The sequence below is a fragment of the Eptatretus burgeri genome, chromosome 3, assembly GCF_056783735.1.
Source record: "Eptatretus burgeri isolate ZD-2024b chromosome 3, Ebu_testis_v1, whole genome shotgun sequence".
In the NCBI taxonomy this organism is placed as follows: domain Eukaryota; kingdom Metazoa; phylum Chordata; class Myxini; order Myxiniformes; family Myxinidae; genus Eptatretus; species Eptatretus burgeri.
The window spans coordinates 82,293,997-82,313,996 of record NC_140963.1 but is presented as its reverse complement, the minus strand read 5'-3'; the positions used below and the strand labels follow the sequence as shown (position 1 = coordinate 82,313,996).

The 20,000-nt window shown below is 33.3% G+C and overlaps 2 long non-coding RNA genes across 3 annotated transcripts in view; both read left to right on the top strand.

Annotated features, from left to right (window-relative positions):
* Positions 1–20,000, top strand: part of LOC147030312 (uncharacterized) — a 421,339-nt gene that overhangs the window by 267,751 nt on the left and 133,588 nt on the right. The gene's annotated exons all lie outside the window — the stretch shown is intronic.
* Positions 1,221–3,035, top strand: LOC147030314 (uncharacterized). 2 transcript variants are annotated; one of them, XR_015056306.1, is made up of 4 exons: positions 1,221–2,050; positions 2,153–2,311; positions 2,564–2,621; positions 2,911–3,035. It is a non-coding gene; the product is annotated as an uncharacterized LOC147030314 (long non-coding RNA). The 2 variants fall into 2 exon arrangements; XR_015056305.1 differs by having other exon boundaries at positions 1,221–2,311.

The window sequence follows — 20,000 nt, the reverse complement described above, 5'->3', positions numbered from 1 at the left end:
ACGTGTGCACGCGCGTGTATGATGTCTGGCTTTCTTGTTGGGACTACGGCAGAGTAATTGGTCTTTATTTTCATGATATTTATTTCAGTAAGTTTAAGAGCATTTAATAAATTCAACTCTACTTGCATATTCATCTATATCAACATGGAAATCAAAAGGCTGTCATGGGCGGGGACTGGCTTTTATTTGAACATCCCTTTTGACTCCAGCACAATGAGGAGAAACTAAATAACTACTTGCTGAATTTAAAAGAGCATAGATGCTTATAATTAAGTGACAAAAGCAAATAAAGAATAACATAATTATTTACACTTCCATGGAGCCTTTCTTAAAAAATTTCCATCCAGGTGGTAACATATATATTAGTCCAGCAGGAGGGAGCTTGACTCAAAATTCCCGGATATAGTTTTTTTGTTTGTTGATTATCATAGTATAGGACCTATGTAATGATATTGAGGTGGGTGTGAAGTTCTCACCCTTGGGCAATTTTATATATTCAACATTTTCAAAATGGTCATCATTCGGATAATTGTCCACCATTCGTTTTACAGATATATTGACTATTAAGACATATAAGGCCGACATTTTGCTATATAAACCCATATTTTATAACTTAAATTATGAAATAAAAGTTATGTATATAATATATATATATATATATATATATATATATATATATATATATATATATATATATATATGTAGGGTAAGAATACTGGTTCTGGCTCACTTTTCCCCATGTAAATGAATGGGGGATTTTCAGCCATGAAATTTTTCTTTTTTTTCCCCTAAAAAAATAAATCCCCTTTTTAGCCCAAGGTATATTTATTTGTCTCCCCTTTTAACCTGGAGCCTGGTGTTGGCTTAGTGGTTAGGGTGGCGGCTTGGGATCCCAGGGTCCTGAGTTCAAATCCCGTTGGCTGCTGAATTAACACCAGGGGGTTGACTCAGCCTGCCATCCTTCCGAGGTCGGCGAAATGAGTGCCAGTGTACTGGTCCCGGTGTATGCCCCGGTTAGAATATGTGTACCATATCCCTGTGTGTCGTAAGAGGCGACCAGGGTTGGTGTCAGGAAGGGCATCCGGCCATAAAACATTGCCTCAAGAAAAAGCCAAACCCCTGCACAGCAGGGAAAAATGGCTGTAAAAACGGTCATTTTTTTATTTCCCCTTTTAACCTAGGGGCTCTCTATTCAAATAGCCCATACAACAAGATAAAGATTTGTCAAAGGTGATTCTAAAGAAATATCTGAAACGCCTAAGCCCCGGGACACTCTTTATCAAATAACCCATACAACAAGATAAAGATTTGTTAAAGGTGATTCGAAAGAAATATCTGAAACGTCTAAGCCTCGGGGCACTCTTTATCAAATAACCAATGCATATTGTTTAGCTCACTCATTGAACCTATAAACATTTGTTCATTCTCAAATTCCTTCAATAGTTTAATTTTCTTTGCACAATAATCCCCATCTAAAATATTGAAAAACAAAACATTTGAATCTTTATATTTTTTAAGATACCCCTTTTGTGCCATTACGAAATGATAAACTTCTCTTAATGATCTCATCTGACCACCGCCCGAGTTGCAAATCATTTTTGTACATAAACCATGCCAGAAAAAAAGTTTTGTTTCAAATGTTTTCAGTTCATGCCGTGAAAATGAGGAAGTGTTTTTTTGACACGGCCGTGCTGTGTGAATGAGGAAGTGGTTTTGGACTGTCATGCTGTGAAAAAATAGGAACTATTCTGTGAGACAAGGTCTCGTGTTTATATTTTATCTCAGAACACGAACTGAAAACATTTGAATCAAAACTTTTATGGCGTGGTTTTTGTCCAAAAACGATTTGCAACTCGGGCGGTGGCCAGATGAGATCATTAAGAGAAGCTCGTCATTTCCTGTGCCCACACCCAATGATTAAGCAATCTCCTCATCGTTGCTTTATAAGCGGTTCGCCAGACAAAGTTTCTGCCAGACGGGATTTTCATTTTTACAACTGAGGCATGGACGATATTTCTTCCGATGAAGCCAACAGCCCACTACAGAGTTGGTAAGTTTGTGTATGCTTTTCTCTTTGAACGATGAAGCAAATGATTATTAATTAAATCATGATAATTCTGATATATATATATATATATTTTTTCCCTGACAGGGCATTGGAAGAAATTGAGTTTACATATCACGACGTGGTTCATGAAATTAATACTCTTATTGAAGAGATCAATGAATTTAGAAGAGAATTGAAAGACATTTACAATGAGTGGCATGAAGTCTTATCACGTCCTCTCATCTCGAAGGAATTAAACCAATGGTGAGACACGTGTGTGTGCCTCTCTCTCTCTCTGTCTGTCTTTCTACCTACCTCTCTCTGCTCTTATTGAAGAGGCCAATGATTTATAATGACTGGTCTCTGATCTCGAATGAATTAAACCAATGGTGAGGCACGTGTGTGTGTGTGTCTATGTGTGTGTGTATGTGTGTGTGTGTGCGTGTGTGTGTGTGTGTTGCTTTCCCTGTCTGTCTCTTCATCTATACCCTTGACTTATTATTTTTTTTTTTTCAGCACTATCGCACAACATCAGCTGTTGAAGCAATCTTGTACAACACATGATTTTCTGGAGGTAAATATTTCTGAATTATTATTAATATCACTCGTACAACACATGATTTTCTGGAGGTAAATATTTCTGAATTATTATTAATATCACTCTCTCTTTAGAATGTCGCCTTATGTTGGTTGCATCATTAGTTTGGACGTGGTTTTGTCAGTACACTGGAATTCATTTTATTGACCTTGAAAGGATGACAGGCTCCTGGTGTGTTAATTCAGTGGTCAACGAGGCTTATTCATATTACCATGTAATTATCTTTATAGAACCTAATTATTATCCACTTTTTGTTTCAAAACAGAATATGGTGTCTGAGTTTCGAAATCACAAGACATCTGAAGAAGATTGCTGGGAAAGATTGTACATTCTCGCAAATGAATATTTAATATTTTCAATATTAATAAATTATATTTGTTTTGTTTACAATTACTTGATTCTGAATTACAAGAAAAGAATAAAAGAGATGTAAAGGGAGGGTGGGTGGGGGGGGAGGGGGGGGGTAGGTGCGCTCCCCCAATGACCCATCACCCCCTCATCCCATCCCTCCCCTCCCCATGTGTGTGTGTGGGGAAGGGTGGGGGTGGGATGAGGGAGGTGGTGGGTCAAAGGTGGGGGCGCACAGGGGGATGAGGGGGTGGGGCTTGTGTGGGCGGGGCTTGTGTGGGCGGGGCTTCGGTGGGGGCTTGTGTGGGTGGGGTGTGTGTGGGAGGGGCTTGTGTGGGCGGGGTGTGTGTGTGGGTGGGGCTTGTGTGGGTGGGGCTTGTGTGGGCGGGGGTTTATGTGGGTGGAGCTTGTGTGGGAGGGGTTTATGTGTGTGGAGTTTTTGTGTGGCGCTTGTGTAGGCAGGGCTTATGTGGGAGGGGTTTATGTGGGCATGGTTTATATGGGCAGGGGTTTATGTGGGTGGAGCTTGTGTGGGAGGGGTGAATGTGGATGGGGCTTATGTGGATGAGGTTTGTGTGGATAAATGGATGGGTGGAGAGATGGGGGGATGGGTGGATGAGTGGAGCTTGTGTGGATGGGTGGATAATTTTTTAATTAAATAAACATGTTGTGTGTGTGGGGAACTAATTAACTAATCACCAATTATGTGAATATGATGAATATGGGTGGAGCTTGTGTGGGGTTTGTGTGTGTGGAGCTTGTGTGGAGTTTTTGTGTGGAGGTTGTGTGGAGCTTGTGTGGGGTTTGTGTGGGGTTTGTGTGGGCGGGGCTTCGGTGGGGGGCGTGTGTGGGTGGAGTCAAAAAGGGGCGGAGTCAAAAATTTCAATTTATTGGAGCTTGTGGGGGGTGTGTGGTGGGGTTTGTGTGGGGTTTGTGTGGGCGGGGCTTGTGTGGGCGGGGGCTTGTGTGGGTGGAGCCAAAAAGGGGCGGAGTCAAAAAATTTCAATTTATCTTTGTCTTTTGTAATTCCTGTGAATAAAATGAACCTAAAATCTCTTCCCCTTCCAAATCATATATCTTATAAGTCCAAGGAACCGTATCTATTACATCAACAATTTTAAAAAGCTCGTTGGTCCATCTTTTCGTATAACCTTTTTCAAAATGAGATTTCCACCTATATATTCTTACGATATCACCAACTTTGAACTTAGGTTTTCTGACATTAATCTCTTTTTCATATTTTAATTTTGTAAATGTTTCTGATGGTTTCATATTTGTTGCCGTGTGAATCGTGTCATTATACTTATCCACAATATCCCGAATAAAAGATGACCATTGTTGTGAACCGAGTTGTGTGAATTTTTTATATAGTCTCTCTTTTAAGGTACGATTAAAACGTTCAACAACAACTGCCTTCCCTTCATTAAAGGTACTGTATAATGTAATACTGTTATTTTTTAGAAAATTCATAAATGTCTTGTTATAAAACTCTCTACCCTCATCAGTCCACAATTTTTTAGGTTTTCTCTTACTTTTATTAAATATCTGTTGAAAAGCTAACACAAGAGTATTACCTGTTTTGTTTTTTTAAAGGGACAACCCACACATATCTACTCCTCAAATCAATAACGGTTAAAGCATACTTGTACCCCTTATCATTATTGAGTTCAATCAAATCAGCAGACCAGATATAATCTACTTCCTTGGAATAAACTTTCCTTCTCTGAAACTTTGTGAATATTGGTTTATGTAATTCATCAGCTAATTGCTCTTCAATCTTAATGACATCATTAGAGCTTACAAGTTTTTTGAATTTCCAAGTCCAAGTTTCAATTTAGCACTGATCATCTTCTTCACAATGAACCGATCAACTTTTTCTCTCAAGGTTGGATTTTGTATCAGAGACAAATTATACAACATTTCTCTATCGGCTTCATGCTTTTCTTCCAACGTTGTGGTATTCCCATAATCAATATCGTGTCTCATGCACACTTCATCAACTCTATTGATAGGCTTACTCCAGGATTTAGGATTGTCTGCCTCATCTAATCTTTTATCCAAGTTTGTGCCTGGACCACAGAAAGAATACCCTGGAAGATGTAATTCCCCTGGTATTCCAGTAGTTGTAAATTTACTTCCTGATAAAAACTTTTGTATATCTCCTCCTAGTTTGTGTTGGGAGATAAATTGATTGCTTTTTGAACCACGCACCGATCATATACCTTTTTGTATAACCCTGTTATTTTTACTTTTAATACATGAAATATTTTTAGTATTAGTTTTCTTTTACATTTGAGACAATAACTCATTTATTTATGAGAAAAATTCCTGCAGAGTGCAAAAACCTTTTTAGTTTCCAACATGCACATTTGAATCTTAATTTTTAAAACATAAAGAATCCTTAGAAATGCCTTCACTCTCTCCCCCATTTATTTAAGAAAAAAAAAATGAAAAACTTGAATTAAAATACATGTCTTCTCGATGTCAATAGTCTTGTCGAAAGTATTGTAAATAGACTTATCAATTCTTTGTTTTCCTCCTCGGTGGGTTGAGTTATTTTCTGTAATACCCCTATTCTTTTTTGAATCTCACTGGTTTTCATATTTTGATATTTATTCATCCACTCTCTTTCCTCCCTCTCCTCCCTCTCTCTCTTCTCTCTTTCCTCCCTCTCTCTCTTCTCCCTTTCATCCCTCTCTCTTCTCTCTTTCCTCCTTCTCTTTCTTCTCCCTCTCCTCCTTCTCTCTCTTCTCCTTTTCCTCCTCTTCCCTCTCTTCTTCAACTCCTTCCTCATCCCTTACTATCCTTGAATCGCTTACACCCCATAGAATATTATACATATATTCATCAGGATTTCTTGTTATTCCTGTATCCAAAATAATTTTTTTACAACAGGAAACCAATAAAATTTCTTTTGAATTTCTAAAAGAGCCTTACCTTTTCTTAACTTTATAATTTTTTCATTATTTAACATTCTAATTAAATCTAAAGTTGTCGGTTTATCAACATCAGCATAATGCCAATCTTTTATTGAAAATACCTCATTCTTATGTTGTAGAACATATTTATTAAAATACCGAATACCCTTTTCTTGAAGGTATGCTTGAACACAGAAATGATAATTTTCTTGAAGCCTTCTTGCTGTCATTTATGTATTAGAAATATATGTTAGAATAATATTATGGCACGAAACACCTCCCCATCTTCCCATAGTTAAATCATTTTGTATTTCCTTACTTATTATATATAATCCTGTTTTTTCTGTTTTCATGAGATAAACAAGGGCAAAACCATTATTATATTTACCCTTATTAAATTCTTTTATTTGTTGTTTACTAATCGTAGCCCCACAAAACTCATTCTTGATACCAAGTGGATAATATTCTTCCTTACGAGACTGATTTAATTGTTCCAGGTCTTCGAGGTTAATTTTAAATGACCAATTATACCCTAAATCATTCATATCATACCCCCATTGTTCTATTCTCATACAAACGATACGCCCTTCTTTATAAAAATTTATTTTAATTCGAACTGTGAATTCTGTATGACCTGGAGATAATATCAACACTTCTGTATCTTTGGAATACACAGCCGTTTTATTTAAGTATATATATTGTGATAAATCACTTAATCTCACCAAGTCATTCGCTTCAGTTGGGGTTGGATAATTTTTTAATTTATAAGCATTTTTCATGTTAATATTTTTGGTTATATTATATTTATGTCATTCAGCCTGTGCCTTTGTGTAATAATTTGATAAATCAATATCCAGTTCTTGAGATACACCAAAGATAGAACCATCTTTACCAACATAAGTCATTTATATTAGATTAAAAATAATATCATAAATTTTTTTATTTTTGTTGAGTTGAAATAACACATATAGGCATAATTGACCACAACACTTGGAATTTAATTCTTGGACTTGAAATGTTTGATAAACACCATTCTGTAAGAATTTTATGACTTCAACAGGTGGCGGAAGACCAAAACTATCAAAATAATATTTGTCTTGACTATTAAAAATACAAACCCAATGAGAACCGTTCCCATTATTATCTTCTAAGTTCATAATAATATTCTTTGTATGTTTTGGCACATTTGTTAATTCATCTCTCATACAAATAACCACATTATGAATTTTTAATTTCTTACAATATTTGACAAGTTGTAAATTTGATGTTGTATTCTTTCCAAATTCTTTCAACCACTCATCAATGCTCATTTATTTATTAGAAAGATATAATCCATTACCTCTTTTCGTTAATTTTACACCTGCTTGTGCTATAGAAGAAAGCATATCTCCAACTAGCAATCTCGCTTTATCAGGCAGACCTTCAAGTTTTTCAGCAAAATCTACAATTACACCACTTCCACTAATTTGTTTCTCCAACTCTTTGTTATGTCTTTCCAATTCTTTTTGAGCCTGGAGTTGAGCCTTCCTTTCGTTGGCAGTTTTCACCGCTGTTGAAATACCACCCGTCAATGCTCCAACCGCACTTAAACCAGCAAATAAAGGAATTATAAATGGGAGAAATCCTCCACTCGTCTCTCTTATTGAATATTTTTTCAACATTGGTTTTGTCATTTTAATTTTAAGTGAGCCAGTGTCATTCAAGATTTTAACCTGTTCTCTTGTGAGAAAAACATCAATTCTTACTGCTCCTTTTCTCTGAATTGTATTAACGTTAATCGTACAAGGCTTTTGATTTTGAACACAAGATGATAGTTTATGAAGATTGATTTGATTAACATATACCCCAGTTGGTACTTTGCCACTCATTTATTTAACAAAAAATTATGTGAGACTAATCATCACACCATTATCTGTATTAATCTGCAATTCTGTTTCTTCCAAAAGCAAATAATATGTATCAACTTCTTCACTCTCTCCTCTTTCAATGTATAGGGAAGTATCCACTCGATTAGACTTTATAGTTTCCTTTTGAGCGCTCAGGTCAAACGCATAGATTGTATACAAACTTTTAAATGCTGTCATATCCAAAATAGGTTCTTTATTTCCATTACTTTCACACACCTTTTGGTAAGACTTGTATGCTTCAGCAAAATCATTTTTTTCCCAATTAATTTCCAATCTAACTCGTGGGTAAAATGTTCCATCTAGAGAAACGCGAAGTTGTTTCACCTTAGCATTATCACTCAATGCATTATTCTTATCAGTCGCAGTATCACCATCTGGCTTTTTAAAAATGATCCACAGATATCGTGGCTTTCCTTCCAGAACACCCAAATTCCACGTGTAAGTTGTTTGATTGAGTTTAACGTGTTGACATCTTCTTTTGAGGTATGATACACTGAGTGGTTTCTTTGAGTTAAGTCTTCGATTCAACATCTCTTCTGTTTTAAGATTAGGAGTATATTCACTGATATACCAACTCATCTCCTCAATTACAAATTTATTCTGATCACCAAAAGCATTACCAACACCAAAAAGCAATCTATTTTCATTATCATTCCTTTGTAGTTGAAATCTAATTTTAAGACCATACAGAACTTTATCATAATCACAAAATCCAAATATACCTTTAAGAGGAACTGCCACAGTAAAACTATTTTCTGCTTTTGTATCATCATTATACATTCCTTTCCTTTGAATATATCCAGGGTCTGTGTTTGTTCCCGTTGACATATCAGGAATAAAACCTTCGACAGACCCCTTTCCCATTCTATCACTGAATGTATAGAGTGTAAATTTTATCATTTCAGATACAGCAGAGACATAATCAACCGCTTCAACTTCTTGTGTTCCAATATACAAACGCACACTATCAAACATTTTCCAGAAGAAATCATTTACAAGTGTAGCGTTTGTGTTATTCCCAGCCTTAGTGAATTTAAATTTACACAACAAGAAACTTTCGGAGAGATTCAAATAGGTTTGTTGATTATTTATTTCAAAACTTTTTGTACCATTCGTATTCCAGTCTGTTCCAGTTATTGCATTTACCTTGAAGTAATCTTCTTTTTTAGTGGAGTTTGAGATAATAATCGTATCATCCAAATCATAGATACTATCAATTGCTTCCATACTTGTATTTATTTAGGAAAAAAAAGATGTTAAAACTTTTGAAACCCTGATCCAAGTATTTGAATTATTTTCTGTCGTTCTTGGGGGGACAACTGAGTTTTGCCTTTCTTAATTTCTTTTATTGCTTGTAATTTATGAGATTCCTTCTGGGCATCTTTTATACTCTTTACAGCACCTGCAACATTTCCCACAGCAGAAGCAGTTGAACCAATTAGATCTTTATGTTTAAGAATAGTTGAACCAATACCCATGAGAGTATCAATTATCCCATCTCCTCTAAATTGATGCCCAACACCCCTTTGTCTCTTAGGTTTATAGTATCCTCTACCAAGATACATACCTTCACCCTTGTAGTATGGGGAAAGGAACATCCCATCCCCTGTAATTATTTTATATTTTCCCAACTCGTGTTTCCTCACAATAACCATCGTATTTATTTATTGGAAAACTTCACGTAGGTGAATTCTGATAGATATAACTTCTCCATTAAAAGAAATCACACGATTATCTTGGTCGGTTATCCTAAAATTTACTCTGTGTATGGTTTTTCCTGACACAGGGAGATAAACCAAATTTTTAGGTTCCATATTGAATTTATAACCAATTGGGGTTGAGTATGCGCTGAATGAAAATATTGTATTTGTTTTTTTCCATCATTATAAGCACCATCAATCAAATCACAGTGAATTAACACTGAATTTATTCCTGAGGATATTTGAATGACATTATCACTGTAAAACGTCCCATTAGTTTCAATCTTTTTTGAGGAGAAACCCAATAACTCTCGAAATGAATTATCAATTGTGAAATCAACCTTGTAGTTATTTTTAACTTTAATCGTTGATTTTGAAGTATGTTTTTGAATGTTTATAACAATATTTTTTGGTTCATCACCCTGTTCTTTCATAAGACGAGCAATTTCGGAAGATATTTGAGAAATCTCATATGCTCCGGGTGAGACTGTTATCGTTTTGTATCCACTTCCTGGATTATAACTAAACTTGTCATTTTTCTCGGTTATATTAAATAAGGTATTATAAGTTTCCATGGACAATAAAGATGCCTCATATTCTTTTGTTGTGTCAAGTTGTAGTGGGTATGGGAATGAAGATGTGTGGTCGCTTGTTGTGAAATTGAAACTAAGGATTGTGCTTCTCATCTTATTTAATATGAGATAAAATGTCTTTATATTGATATTTATTAATTATTTTCATGTTCATCAACTGGTCTAAAATGGCTGATGCTTCATTAAAACAATTGTTATTTCCAGCCTTCTTACTGCCTAACAACAATAACAGTCTATTAACTAATTGCGATGGGTCATTTGGAAGAAAACTAACACCTGAACCAAGGATACTTAAAGCCTGAATAATGTGTTTCTCCTTCTCATTCTTCCTACTTTTACCAGAAAGAATAACCTTATAATTTAGAGTGTTCAGCAGATCAATATATACTCTATCATCATTATTTTCCATATCCAATGGTTTATCAATATACTTTGATTCATCCCTCACAGTTGAACCTTGTCTTCCATCTTTTGTGAGAAGAAACATTAATCTTGGAGTTAGTTTAACAGGGGTTGAGCAGAACCCAAGAACCTTAATTCATCATTAAATATCAATACCTTTTCTTGAACAAGATGAAATATTGCTGATTGTTCTGTTGGAATGAGTCCTGCTTTGGTTTTTGAATCCGCTGAATATTCATTGTTTTGAAGAGCATTCACAATATAATCAGGGGGTCGATTAATCTCTTCCAGTTGTTGAAATAAACCTTCATCATCATATTCTAATTCTCCTAAATGCTCTAATTCTTCCTCCGTCATTTGACTGAAATCTTTTAACATTTGAAGTTTTTTAGGAGTATATTCTACCGTGGGAACTGTGGAAACATCTTTCATTTTTCCTTGGGAAGTTTTTAAAAGTGGTTTAAAAAATTTCTCTTGTTTTCTTTCAAATGCTTCTTCGCCCGTTAGTTTCTGTCTGCGTTTCTTCTTTATGTCTTCCTGCTGTTTTACAACTTTTGAAACCAACTCTTGATGTTCCCTAAATCTTCTTGCTCTTTCTTTCGCATCCATTTATTTATTGAAAAATATCATTTAATATCTCATCTTGTTTCACAACAATATATTTATATTTTTCAGTCGTGTGTTTCATGTAATCCCCAAATTCCTTTTTACTACATAATGTAGAACAATTGTCTCTCCAAAAATTGTTTATATCTATTGAATTTAACTTGAATAAAATAAAAGTATTAGCATTTTTCTGATGGAACGACGAGGAAGCTGAAAGTACGATTGACTAAGATAAATACAATTACAAGAAGAATGTCTCCCTCTTGTGTAGTAGCTGTCCATTACCGTTTGGTTTCTCTCATTAACACAATCATCAAAGATAACGAGGTTCTTTTTGGATTTATCCAAATCTTGGGGAGACGGTATATCATCCGTATTATCACTCAGAATACAAGTTATCGGTTTTGATTTCTTTTTACATCTCTGTGTATCACAAAATAGTTGTATTATATCTTCAATGTTAAAATCATTTAGGTTTTTTTGAAGTTTAAATAAACCGATTATATCTTCTTTTTGAAGACCAGCATTAAAACCTTGTGAGAGTAGTTGATACTCTGGTTGAAAACTCGACTTTGTGAAAATTATTAAATTATCATAATCTAAAAAGTTGGGAGTGAGGAGCATCTTTAAAAGTAAGCAGGTTTTTCCACATCCACTTGAACCAACTATGAGGCATCTTAATGAATTTGGGAGATTTTTATGGTTGTCAAATTTTATCTTATTTTCCCAAATAGGTAAAAAATCATTCATTTATATATTTGGAAAACAGGTTATTTAATTTATTCTTGGCTTTTTTCGAAATTCTATATTTTATCCTAAGTTCAGGTTTAATTTCAAGATAATCCATTATTTTATTTATGCAATATCTTGTGTTGATATTTCCCTGAAAATCACATCCATGAATAAGATATAACAACAATCCTTTGAACATTTCTCTAATACGTTCAGTTTCTTCCCTTGTAAGGAAAGGTGTGTTCTCACCCTCGTTCTTTACATTCATTTCTCGAATCAATCTTGTAAAGTAATTCATTTTTGGTGTAAATCTAAAAGAATTATTTTCCTTTTTATATTTTTGATTATCATTAATTAGAAGATAATCACAGAATATACATTGTTTATAGGCTTTTGACTCTGTGTTTAATCCCGTCTTTCACACGCAGGACAATTCTCAAATTTGTCATATGGAGAATCATGGAATTCAAGAGGCTCAAAATCGAGTAAACTATTCATATTTATAAAGTAAAACTTTACTTAAACTGAAATTCATCTTCGATATCATCTTCGATACTTTCAGAATCATCTATACTTTCATAACTATCATTTGAACACAAACTCTCGGTGCCATAACTATCGTTTGAATGCAAACTCTCGGTATCATAATCACTCTCATAATCTTCAAAATCTTCAGTTGAATATTGGCTCATTTAATTAGTAGAAAAAACATTACCATCGATATCGATATACATTTTTTCATTAACAGATTCAACTGCTACATTTTTTATATTAAAGGTAATTTTAAAATGATCCTTAACTACAATTGAACGAAATGTCATTTCACCTGATATATTAACATCCTTTATTTCATCAGGATTTATATCTTTAGGGTTGTTGAAAAAAATACAAATTTCTCCTTGCATATTACAGATGGTCTTATCTTTTCTTTCTAAAGCTTCATCCATAAGGTTTTTATTTTTTGATACCTTTTCTTGTTTCATTGCTTTTTCTAGTTTTGAATATATTGCCAGAAGGAGAGGAGAAACTTTTGTTAGAGATACCTTAATTGATGTTCTTCCAGGTATACTAAAAGCCCTTCCACTGAAGTAAATTGAAGAACTCATCATATCCACCATAATTGTTTTTGTCCAATAGTTGTTATATTTATCTTTGTTCAATTTTACATCCTTGACATATTTCTCAGTATCTTTAACAAATGAAGAGATTGATTGAAACTTGTCTTTTGTGTCTTGAAACATTGTATTTATTAAGTGAAAAAGTTGGAGGATAAAATGGTTTTAAGCACAGATTCACCTGTAAAATAAACGAAATTTTCATCAAGAAAATTTTAGTTTAAGCACAGATTCACCTGTAAAATAAACGAAATTTTCATCAAGAAAATTTTAGTTTAAGCACAGATTCACCTGTAAAATAAACGAAATTTTCACCAAGAAAATTTTAGTTTAAGCACAGATTCACCTGTAAAATAAACGAAATTTTCATCAAGAAAATTTTAGTTTAAGCACAGATTCACCTGTAAAATAAACGAAATTTTCATCAAGAAATTTTTAGTTTAAGCAAAGTTTTATTATATAAATATGGTGAATACAACATACTGCGATGTTTGTAATCACGAATATAAACATTATAGAAAACACCTCCGAACCAACAAACACACATTTAATCTATTTCACAAAATATCCCCTCTTGAGTTGGAAAGAAAACATTGTGATACCTGCTCAAAGGATGTTTTGAAGAGTAGTTATAATAGGCATCTTCAATCACAAAAACACAAGAAAAATGAGTTTAAAGTAAAGGGAGACTATTATATTGAAAACACTGATGGGGCATTTAAAGGGCATATAAAAATAAGGATTTTTCAATTTGGAGAACCCGGTCCATCATCAATAGTTGAATCAATTGAAATAGTGAAACCTGATGTTGAAAAATTTATTAAAAAAACATTAAAAGAAATGAAAACTTTAAAGTTTTATATGGGAGTGAAAATGAATATGAAAAGACAAGATGAAGAACAAACTCCTTATATGAGGACAGATCTTCATTTTATAACATCATTTCAAGATTTTTTGAATAGTGGGGTTTATGAAGAACTAAGACAAGAGGAGGATGTTGATAATACAGTGGTTGGAAGTGGATTCAATATTAAAAAAAATCATCTTTTTAGATGTACACATTCTAAAATCAAACCCTCTTAAAGCTTCTTCTTATATTGAATTACCAAAAGAAATAAAACGAAAGAAGGCAGTTGTTAATATTAAGAATAATGATAATAAATGTTTTCTCTGGTCTGTTCTTGCTCACTTACATCCACCAAAATGTAATTCAGAAAGAGTAAAACAATATATGAAATATGAGAATACCTTGGACATTAAAGATTTTAATTTCCCAATGCCACTAACAGATATTCCTAAATTTGAGAAAAAGAATAATCTTTCTATTAATGTATATGGATTAACGGATACAAACAAAGTTCAAATATTAAAAATTTCAAACAACTTTAAAAATGAAGAAACACACATTGATCTTTTATATTTTAGTGTTGGAAATAATTCACATTACACATACATCAATAATTTATCAAGATTAATCTCTTCTCAGGTATTCAGAACAGCAAACAAAATATATCCTTGTAAGCGATGTCTTAATTCATTTCATACAAAAGAACGATTAGAACAACATTCAAAATATTGTAGTAATCATAAATCAGCTGTAATTACAATGCCTAAACCTGGTGAAAAGATTTCTTTTGAAGATTATAATAAATCTATCATGCACCCATTTGTGATATACGCTGATTTTGAATGTATCCTTAAAAAGATAAATACTGCTTCTCCTAATCCAAAAGAACCATATACAAATAAATATCAAAAACATATTCCTTGTGGTTTCTGTTATTATATCAAATCATCTGTTGGAGAAAAGTATAATAAACTTGAACAGTATAGTGGAAAAAATGCTTCACAAGAGTTTGTAAAACGATTAGAAAAGGATTGTATAAGACTAAGTAAATTAATGAAAGAAACAAATGAACCGATGAAATTAACCATAGAAGAAAAATTAGAATTTAGAAAGAACAATATCTGTCATATTTGTGAGGAGGAAATTGAGGAGTCTAAAGTTAGGGATCATTGCCATCTTACTGGTAAATATAGAGGCCCCGCTCATTCCTGTTGTAATCTTAATTATAAATTACCTTCTTTTATTCCAGTCTTTCTTCACAACAGCGCCAACTATGATACACATCTATTTATAAATGAACTTTCGAAAACACCAGGGAATGTTTCTGCCATAACAAACACAAGTCAAAAGTATATTTCATTTACAAAAATGATATTCACAAAACCTATAACTCGTATTCGGTTTCTTGATTCTTACAAGTTTATGGGAACACCACTAGCCAACCTCGCATCAAATCTAAGCTCCACGGGCTCTTTTCCAAATCTTAATTCATTCTTTCCAAAAGAGGAAATTCTAACTAAAGAGGAAATTCAGATTAAAGAGAGAATTCAAAGTAAAGAGGAAATTCTAATTAATGAGGAAATGAATGAAGAAATTCTTACTGAAGATGAAATTCTAATTATACAGAAAATTCGAACAAAGAATGAAATTCTAACTAAAGAGGAAATTCTGATTATAGATGAAATTCTGATTAAAGAGGGAATTCTAACTAGAGAGGAAATTGAAACAAGGAATGAAATTCAAAGTAAAGAGAAAATTCTTACAAGTAAGGGAATTTATCCTTATGGTTATATGGATTCATTTATGAGATTTAAAGAAACACAACTTCCTTCAAAAGAAAGTTTCTATAATAACCTTTATGAAGAAGAGATAAGTGATAAGGAATATAAACACGCACAAGAAATTTGGAAAATATTTAAGATAAAGAACCTTGGAGAATATCATGATTTGTATCTAAAAACAGATGTTTTATTGTTAGCTGATGTGTTTGAAGCTTTTAGATCACTCTGCCATAATAAAAATTGTTATGGATTAGATCCTGCCCACTATTTCACAGCTCCTGGTTTAGCTTGGAGTGCAATGTTGAAAATGACAAAACAAGATATAGATTTAGTCAGTGATGTAGATATGCTTTTGATGATTGAGAAGTCTAAGAGAGGTGGAATATCACAAGTATGTTCAAAAAGATATGCTAAAGCAAATAATAAATATCTTCCAAATTATGAGAGTGAAAAAGATAGTAATTATTTGATGTACTTTGATGCTAATAATTTGTATGGATGGGCAATGTCTCAATCTCTGCCTTATGGTAAATTAGAGTGGGTGGAAGAAAAGGATTATGAAAAGGCTTTGATGAATGTTGTTATTTCTTCTCAAGAGAAATTGAATGATAAAGAAGAAGGTTATTATTTTGAAGTTGATTTGAAGTACCCGAGTGATCTTCATAATAAGCATAAAGACCTTCCTTTTGCATGTGAGAAAGAAACCCCAAAGAAAGAATGGTTCAGTGATTATCATAAAAGTTTTAATATTAAAGGCAAATCAACAGAAAAGTTATTAACAACATTCTATGATAAAGAGGGATATGTTTTGCATCAAAGGAACTTGAGACAATATTTATCTGCTGGGTTGAGAGTAGCTAAAATTCATAGAGTTTTAAAATTTAAACAAAGTCCTTGGATGAAAAAGTATATTAAATTCAATACAGATATGAGAACAAATACAAAAGTAAAATTTGAAGGGAATTCTATAAATTGATGAATAATGCTGTCTTTGGAAAGACAATGGAGAATGTTAGAAACAGGCAAAACATTAGATTTGCAACATCTTGGAAAGAAGCTTCTAGATTGATAAATAAACCAAGTTTTGAGAGAGAAGAGGTTTTTTCAGAGAACTTTTCTGCTATTCATATGAAAAAGGAAAGTATTGTCATGGATAAACCAATTTATATTGGAACAGCAGTTCTTGATTTATCAAAGATATTGATGTATGATTATTTGTATAATGATTTAAAGAAAGAGTATGGTGAAAATGCTTCATTGTTGTATATGGACACCGATAGTTTTATTCTAGATATAAAAACTGATGATGTTTATAAGGATATGAAGAAAAACATTGGAGTATATGATACAAGTAATTTTAGTAAGAAGAGTGAGTTATTTTCAAAAAAGAATGAAAAGGTTATTGGCAAGTTTAAGGATGAGTTGGGTGGAAAAGTAATGAGTGAGTTTATTGGATTGAGAGCAAAGGCATATGCTTATAAGTATGGTGATCAGATTGATAAAAGGTTAAAGGGAATAAAGAAATATGTAATAAAGAAATCAATAACTTTTAGAAATTATTATAATTGTTTGATGAATAAGAAAGAAGAATATAGGAAAATGAATACAATAAGAAGTTATAAACATAAGATATATAGTGAAGAAGTAAATAAAAAGGCATTAGGAGCCTTTGATAAGAGATTTATTTTAGATAATGGAATAGATTGTGTTCCATATGGATATTGTATGATAGAGTGTATAAAATAGATTGTGTTCCATATGGGTATTGTATGATAGAGTGAATAGAATAGATTGTGTTCCATATGGACACAAGTTTTAACGATGGGAAGATGGGTTAGGGTTTTTAAGGGCTTCCGCCGCGTTTTTCACAATATATAAATGGTCGAACCAAGTATTAGTCAAACTAAAGAGTGGAGAAAATCTCAGTCTTGGTATATAAATGGAAAACATAATGAATGTGAAAAATATCAAATAAGTCTTATTGAAAAAATATCTAAAACAAAGGTAAATAAAACAAATATGCGAATCAATTTAAAAACCAATAAGTTAGAGGATGTAAAGAAAATAATAAATATGTTTGAATGGACTGAAAAATTTGATGGTTATCAATTGAACAATGGAAAAATAATTTACCACAATATCAAAATGATATGCAACTCAGGAGGTGGTCAGATGAGATCATTAAGAGAAGTTTATCATTTCGTAATGGCACAAAAGGGGTATCTTAAAAAATATAAAGATTCAAATGTTTTGTTTTTCAATATTTTAGATGGGGATTATTGTGCAAAGAAAATTAAACTATTGAAGGAATTTGAGAATGAACAAATGTTTATAGGTTCAATGAGTGAGCTAAACAATATGCATTGGTTATTTGATAAAGAGTGCCCCGAGGCTTAGACGTTTCAGATATTTCTTTCGAATCACCTTTAACAAATCTTTATCTTGTTGTATGGGCTATTTGAATAGAGAGCCCCTAGGTTAAAAGGGGAAATAAAAAAATGACCGTTTTTACAGCCATTTTTCCCTGCTGTGCAGGGGTTTGGCTTTTTCTTGAGGCAATGTTTTATGGCCGGATGCCCTTCCTGACACCAACCCTGGTCGCCTCTTACGACACACAGGGATATGGTACACCTATTCTAACCGGGGCATACACCGGGACCAGTACACTGGCACTCATTTCGCCGACCTCGGAAGGATGGCAGGCTGAGTCAACCCCCTGGTGTTAATTCAGCAGCCAACGGGATTTGAACTCAGGACCCTGGGATCCCAAGCCGCCACCCTAACCACTAAGCCAACACCAGGCTCCAGGTTAAAAGGGGAGACAAATAAATATACCTTGGGCTAAAAAGGGGATTTATTTTTTTAGGGGAGAAAAAAGAAAAATTTCATGGCTGAAAATCCCCCATTCATTTACATGGGGAAAAGTGAGCCAGAACCAGTATTCTTGCCCTACTTATATATATATATATATCATTCACTTACTTTTTGTCATGGCAACCATCTTTAATTTTCAAATGGCTGCCATAATAACTCATTTTTGACGATATTTTGGTCAATACGGAATGTACAGTTTTAATTTATCAGAATGCATGATTATTTTTGTGTAAAACAATTCAGTTATTGAAATAAATGCCCCACTTTATTACAACAATCATCATTAATATATTTTATATCTATATAATCAGAATATATATATATATATATATATATATATATATATATATATATATATAATCAGAATATATATATATATATATATATATATATATATATAATCAGAATATATATATATATATATATATATATATATATATATATATAATCAGAATATATATATATATATATATATATATATATATATATATATATATATATATATATATATATATATATATAATCAGAATATATATATATATATATATATATATATATATATATATATATATATATATATATATATATATCCTAATGGACCCTAAAGTCCAGCGGAATCATGAAGATAACGTTTTACATAAATTTGGACGTGCATATTCACCGAGAACCTAATAGCACGAATAACTCTCCAAGTTTACTTTATGTAGAAGTAAGAAACCTAGTCATAGTCATATTGGTATGATCAAATTAATCATTATCTGTCTCGATCTCATCGTTCCCGTCATCATTTCGATCATCTTCATCAGCATCTTCTGCCTCAATGTGCTCCCTGGTGTTCTGACTGAAACAACCATCTCCTCCTTGGCATGCGCAAAACGCAGTACAAGCCACGTTGGCATTGTGACATCAACATCTCTTAGGTTTACATGGCATGTTTGTCACAAGAGCACATGATCATCTTCAATATCTCATCAGGCACAAGAGTCACGTTATCAGCAACAGCAGCTGGTATCAGAGATGTGGAACCATTTCGTCTTGTCGATCCGTGTGCGAGGGGATCCATGTCAGGCGGGTTCAGCTGCAATGACTGTCTCCATATGGCTAGCTGTAGATGTGCCCTGGCTACATTTTCTCTGAATGCCTCATTTGTTGGTGGAAGGCTTTGAAGCTTTGGGGCAGCACCAATATTGCGTGATACTTTTGTGGACATCTTCTGTCAGGCTGCAGTCATTGAATCACACTCAGGGTGGCCATAGCATGATAACATGAATGGTGTTGTCTGTCAGAGTACATCGGGAAGAGAGGTGGTTATGTCACCAACCTTTGAGAGGGAGTGAGTGTTCGACCTCAGAACCTTCAGAGCCTTCCCTTTCCCGATACCATGATAAATTGCGACAGTGTCATCCTGTAAGACCATGAGCTGCCAGAAGATGTCCCATGATAGCAAGATTATTGTCGACACTGGCGTTGATGTCAATGATGGTCCTTCCTCTGATTGGGGATATCATCATGATATGTCCAGTGATATCACC